We start from the raw sequence: 7,579 nt of genomic DNA on the forward strand, positions 1-7,579 counted from the left end.
TACCTGGGCAAATGTACGGAAATGCCAATGATACAGGACAAGCCTTCCACAGAAATGAGGGTGATGCCCTAAAAGAAATGAGGCGCAGGAACCAACTAGAGGCCCGGCCCGTCCAAGGACCACAACTGCACACCGTAATGTTTCATTAGGGACAAGGCCAAAAACTTTCCATCGTACTACACGATTGCATCTCAACATGTATCCTTACAAAGTGCACGAGTGTCATCAACTGCTGGAAATTGCTTATAGGAGGAGGCTCAGCTTTTCGAGACTGCACTTGGGCAGGATCGAGGGTAACACCAACTTCTGTGAAAACTTGTTGGCGACCAAGCCATGTATTTACACAATGTAGCATGGAGAGGAGAAGGATCACCTACATGTACAATTTTGTGGAGTACCCACCTGCAGGACATCCACGGAGTTCAATTAAGATGTAAACATGGCAGACAAAACTTTAACTATAGACTGGCCAGTGCGGAAGTAGACAAATAATTGGGCCATTCTTCTTTAACAGAAGTATGAATGGTGGCATGTACTATGACATCATTGTGTCACAGATGGCAGAAAACTGTTAAAAAAAAGAAAAAAAAAGAAAAGACAGGATCGAGGAATGTTCCGGCACCTTTGGTGGGTAAAGGATAGTGCTCCAGCTCACTATCTTCAAGCTGTCCGTGAGAAGCTGGTAGAGCTAATTGGCCAATGCTTTGACCTCAACCTTTGACTATGCATGACCTGACCGCAAACCTGAGGTGGAATGGCCTGCTAGATCTCTGGGCTTGACACCCTGTAACTTTTTTCCTCTGGGGATATTGAAAGAGCAAGACGTACACATCCCCACCAAGAAATCTGGATGACTTCAAGGCCCCTTTTCGCCGGCTTGAGATCGATGTTCTGTCATGATCCCGCAATGAAGAGAAGTGCAAGACATACAGTGTACAGTATAGTTCATAGCTTAGTGTCTGCAGGGGAGATGGACACGTCGAAGGTGTTGGTGCATGAAAGGCAACGGCTGTCATACGTGAATTACAGTTACTCGCAAAAAGTCAACTAGTTGGAGATTGAGTCTGCATGTATGTATATATATTTATATATATATATATATATACAGTGCGTCCCACAAAAAACGAAACCGAGATTTAGCGATAATTTATCATAACTTAATCATAAATAAAATAGACAAATTACCTACCAATGCAAAGCTTAGAATCTACTCTTTCATCTGAAATTATTTAGATTATTCCTCATTCACGCATGAGTGAGCAAAAACAATTTGAAGAAAGGATATCAAAAACTCATTTAGCGGGGGGTATCTGAATTTCAAAAAGAAAACCACATGGCTAAAAAGTTCAATATCTGCTCTTTTATTTGATACCTTAATCACAGAAAATGGTCAAGAAGTAAAAAAGTTCTGTTCCCTCGAAACAATGCTTGTATTTCCATAATTTCATTAAATAAACGTGTTTTCATCACACTATATATATAAATGTGTAACATTATACATGTACAACAGCTTTGGCAACTCTTTTATTTAAATATTTTGTGAAAGAAATGGATGGGGAACCTTGATTTAAGCTACGCCTACCATTGTTCTCTTCATCAATTTCTTTCACAATATACATATATACATTGTATATATATATATATACAGGCGGGAGTCTACAGAAGACATGCTATAGTGAAATAATTCAGTCTAAAACAAGTTGAGAGGCGAGAGAATTTCATTGAAACTTGGTGTGAAAAACAAACAAATAATGAAGACATAAACTTACCAAAAAAGTTACTTTCATACTTTACAAAACTAAAACTATGGAAAAGTAGGTTTTTTACCCTTTACCTTCGAATGGATCCTTAACTCTGTGACCTTGACAGTGATGATGCAAGCAAGGTGTCAAATTAAAGCTGATGAGTTGCTTCATAATGTAATAAACATTTAACAAGAATAAACCATCTTGATATGGCTGTACATATATATATATATATGCATACATCCTACGTAAGGGCGAAGTATATGAATGGGTTTATTCCGTCAAAATACACATATAGACGTAAAGACGAAGGTAGAGGGCGTTAAGGCGCATTACGAACATTGAAAGAAGACAAAAAAATTCGCCTCAAACACAGATGTAGAGAAATATGTATATATATATATATATATATATGTGTGAAGAGTAGAGTAGAATCAAGGATGAAGCAAAGTATACACTACATGTATGTTGTAAAGCTTTCGGCCCTGGTCTTCTTCAGTTTTTTTATTTGCTAAACAAAACAAATAAAGCAAATCATAGAATAAACAACAGAACAAACATAATGATAAATAATAGCAAATTAAAGCAAAACCAAAACAAAACAATAAGAGAAATCTTATGGTAATTACACAGAATAACAAAGGATCATACTCAACAGAAATAAAAAATTAAGTGAAATAGTACCTGACATGGGTCATAGCAAATTCTTCTGAATTAGGGTTGTGTTGTGTACTGTGCGTGTGTTACTTATAAAGTAAAACGTATTAAAAGCGAAGAGGGCGTACTCAGAAAAATGTGTGCATTTGAGCAGAACTAATGAACAATACAAGGTGGAAAGGAGTGTCTTAACGTGGGACATGTAGGATATAAGGTAAAAATATATATTACTCTTTATTCATATTTCGATATATTTACAATTAACAATGATCAAAGCGATTGGTACATATATTCACAACTCTCTCGTTATATATATATATACATGCAGTTTCTCAAAAAAAGTAATGTCAAAGTTCAAGCCATATAAAAAAAAATAAAAAATAAAACATCCATGATTTTAAACAATTATGAATAGTAATTTGATTCATATAGTACAATTTAATTTAACGAATATATAGCTAATACAGTGTATGTATAATTATCACAACATGATTTGTTTAAATAACAAGGGTATTTTAAAGATGTATTTTACATTGTGTAGAAAAATAGTTGATCTTTGTGAACTTTCATACATAGAGATGTTTGAAGACAAACTGCAAATATAGGGAAAATGGTGCAAAATGTCATGCTGCTTTTTTTCCAATTAGTCCTGAGTAATATCTAAATCACATGTTTTTTCAGGGTTTTCCAGCTATTAAAGAAATATCAGGTCTAATCAAATATAAATGAAAGCTGCAAGAAAAATGAACATATTTTTTTTGTGCCATATAAGTTTCTTTCCATGATATTTAAGAAAAATATGGAGACAAAATTATCTGTCCATTGCACAGCTAAAACTATTAGGCTGACAATTTGAATATCATCCCATTCATGCTTATCTGTGTGCAGTTCATTTTAACTTTATCAACCATTTGCAATCTCAAACAATACCCTTTCATCAATATCTCTTATCAATTGATGTATTCAAATGCGTGTGATTAATAAAACACCATTCATATGCAGTATATACATTATAATGCAGATCATTATTCCTTATCCCATGCAGTTCCTTTACTGTAGCATGCAAAAGAGCATTTCATAAACATAATAAGAATAATGGGGATTTTTTTTTAAAGGATTTGTAACGCCACTTTGAGATTCATGATCAGTAAAATACATTATTATTCATTCTTTAAATATATTCAGAGGATTAAAACTTGGAAATGTTGTAAATTGTTCACATAGAATTTTCGGTATTTCGTATAAAATAATTTGCTATTGCAACATTTATCAATATCTCTTATCAACTGATGTATTCAAATGCGTGTGATTAATAAAACACCATTCATATGCAGTATATACATTATAATGCAGTTCATTATTCCTTATCCCATGCAGTTCCTTTACTGTAGCATGCAAAAGAGCATTCCATAAACATAATAAGAATAATGGGGATTTTTTTTTAAAGGATTTGTAACGCCACTTTGAGATTCATGATCAGTAAAATACATTATTATTCATTCTTTAAATATATTCAGAGGATTAAAACTTGGAAATGTTGTAAATTGTTCACATAGAATTTTCGGTATTTCGTATAAAATAATTTGCTATTGCAACATTTATCAATATCTCTTATCAACTGATGTATTCAAATGCGTGTGATTAATAAAACACCATTCATATGCAGTATATACATTATAATGCAGTTCATTATTCCTTATCCCATGCAGTTCCTTTACTGTAGCATGCAAAAGAGCATTCCATAAACATAATAAGAATAATGGGGATTTTTTTTTAAAGGATTTGTAACGCCACTTTGAGATTCATGATCAGTAAAATACATTATTATTCATTCTTTAAATATATTCAGAGGATTAAAACTTGGAAATGTTGTAAATTGTTCACATAGAATTTTCGGTATTTCGTATAAAATAATTTGCTATTGCAACATTTATCAATATCTCTTATCAACTGATGTATTCAAATGCGTGTGATTAATAAAACACCATTCATATGCAGTATATACATTATAATGCAGTTCATTATTCCTTATCCCATGCAGTTCCTTCACTGTAGCATGCAAAAGAGCATTCCATAAACATAATAAGAATAATGTGGATTTTTTTTTTTTAAAGGATTTATAACGCCACTTGATATTCATGATCAGTAAAATACATTATTATTCATTCTTAAAATAAATTCAGAGGATTAAAACTTGGAAATGTTGTAAATTGTTCACATAGAATTTTCGGTATTTGGTATAAAATAGTTTGCTATTGCAACATTTAAAAAACATTAATTTACTACAGAATATGCAAGCTTGGAATGAAATACACATAGTGTAGATTCTTGATATATCATTAGATTTGTCTATCATATGTGCACAGAAAATAAAAAGGCAATATCACCTTACAATTACGTGATCTACACAGGACATTATGAATGTATTTTACGCAGGGGAGTATACAATACCAGAGCTGCCAAGTTGTATTTTGCATTTTCAGTATTCTTATCCCCCAAAATCAGTATTTTGACAAAAGAATCAGTATTTTTACCGTGTGAGATAAATATTTTGTATTTTCCCCCAAAAAAGTGTATTTCATAATAAAATGCTTGGCGCACGTGCATATCTCACCCTGGTTTTTACAAAATGATTGAAAAAAAAACAAGTTACCTGAAATTACATTGATCTAATAACCATATTTGTGTACGTTTTATGAAATAGAGACATATAGAGATGATTTTTCTCAATAAATTACGATTTTGTAAAAAAAAAATTATTATTATTATTTTTTTTTACAAAAAACATTTTTTTTAAACAAAAAAAACGTCCTGCCGTATTTTGGTTGAAAAAACGTACTAAATACGGCTAAAACGTACTGGCTGGCAGGTCTGCAATACCCCCGGGGGGGCACTCAAATTATATTTTGATGGGGGTGTGCCTCACGAAACCCTGAAATGGGGGTCTAAGAAACTGACTACAAGCATAAAACATGGGGTCTCTGGAACTAAATATATACCAGGCGGTGTGAAAAACAGGGTCTACGGAACGGGATCGCAGTACCGTAGGTACAAGTGCTCTGCATGTATATGTGGGCACTATCAGTGCATGGAGCTGCTAGCGGCTACTTAATAAGGGGGAGTTGTGAAGCCGTGCGTGCAGCTCTTGCATGCGGTGCTCGCGCTGGACAATTCTGGCAGGGCTGGGGACCCCGCACGTAACGGGGTCTGGCGAGAGGGGCGGGGCGGCTTCTGAACGAAACTTTTGTCATTCAGAGTATCTGGGGAACTGAAAATTAGGTCTGAAAAAGGGGGTCATCAAAGCGGCACGTCCCCGTACCATCAATATATATGAGTTCCCCCCCCCCCCCCCCGGGACAATACCTATTGACCAATTAAAAGAAGTTTCTGTCTAAAAAGGTGCAGACAGAATATCAAAAGTCTACGCTAAAACAATAAATTGATATTTAAAAAGTATCATAAATATATCTTCTTCACATATATACTGACCTCTGGGAATCGGGAAGGATTACAAGGAAAAAAAGGATGCTAGTGAAATAAGATACTGAAATTTACTAACAATCATGCAACAAGCGCTTAACTCTTACTTTATCAGAAGTCTCTAAGCACTCTACGGTAATGCAGCATAATAACCCTGGCTTTAGCAGAGCAGCTGTTCTGCGCTCTGCATTTCAAGGATTGAATTCCTACCAGGTACCCATTCACCCCCACCAGGGTTGAGTGCAGCACAATGTGGGTAAATTTCTTGCTGAAGTAAAACATGCTATGGCTCAGAATCGAACCCACGTCCCTCTGGTTGAAAGACAAGAGTCATAACCACAAGACCATGATGCTTATCCAATGTAGCAGATTTAGGCAGTAGTTGGTGAAAAGCAGCCCCGAATATGAAAATTTAAATTTTTTGCCTACCCTGGATGATTTAGCATGTGTATTGGCATGTACAAATGGCAAGCCATTTTATTTATTTATCATGTTTATTTTTATTTACTTATTATTCATTCGGCACTTCAAAATACAATAAAAAAATCATTACATAAAATTGAATAGAATAGAATATATATATATATGTCATTCAATCATTTAGTCCTACTTTTTGATTCCAAGAATTCATTTTGTGCTTTTAACAAATGGCAGTTCTTAATATCAAAAATTTATTTCTTCGTACCAAGAAATAGGACTACCGGTAAATGGTAAAATGGCATTCCATACATGCATCAACATGCACTGTCTAAATCGTTCAGGTGTATCAGCCCTTTGGGGAGGTCATCTTACATCACGTATCTCACAATGAAGTAGTGGAAACATTGATTTCAAATTGCAAATGAAGGCGGCAAATCCATGCAGGGATTTGAATATAAAGTAAAATCATGCACGAGGCTTGTCGGCAAGCAGGTTATCAGGGAATGTTGCTTTAAAAATATCGTACAACGCGGAGTTAGCTTGTTGTACACAAGCAAATGGGAGGATGAATGTGCGAACGTTCGTACCGCTGCATACCTACCATCCAAAATTTCCAACTGCACGGCTTAGGTGACGACACAATACAATTCAGGGAATACTTTTCGCAATTTGCTCCACATTTTTGAAAGATTGCTAGGAATTAATTATTTTGTATAGCATATTTTTACATAGGACTGTACATTACTTAGTTGAGAGCTTTTCTCTTATGACCAAAAATGCTATTCAAATTTGTAAAGCAATATTATTCCCTGCAATTTAATTAATTGCGCTTTAATAGTAAGTAGATGCAGGTGCAATACACACCGGGCCTACTGGTTAAATACGCACTGCTGCTGCAGATATGCCCAATTGAGTGATTTTACTTTTTTCCTTTTGTATTCTTTCCTCATTTTCATAGATTAGCGTAGGAAACAATTGATCATTGTTTGGATTTTCGCTAACTTCCAAGACGTTGTACAACAAGAGAAGCGAATATTCAGTGAAAGAAGGTGACACTCTATTCAACTCGTTGAATAAAGCATGTTTCTTTCACCTCATGCGAAATCTCACACCATCCCACTCACGCCTATTTGCTATTTGTATGCCATTACATTATAACAATACCATTACATTATAATAACCTTTCCATCCAATGGTATACAAATAGCCAATAGGCTATTTCTCTTATGACCAAAAATGCTATTCAAATTTGTAAAGCAATATTATTCCCTGCAATT

The sequence above is a fragment of the Lytechinus pictus genome, chromosome 1 (assembly GCF_037042905.1).
Source record: "Lytechinus pictus isolate F3 Inbred chromosome 1, Lp3.0, whole genome shotgun sequence".
NCBI lineage: Eukaryota > Metazoa > Echinodermata > Echinoidea > Temnopleuroida > Toxopneustidae > Lytechinus > Lytechinus pictus.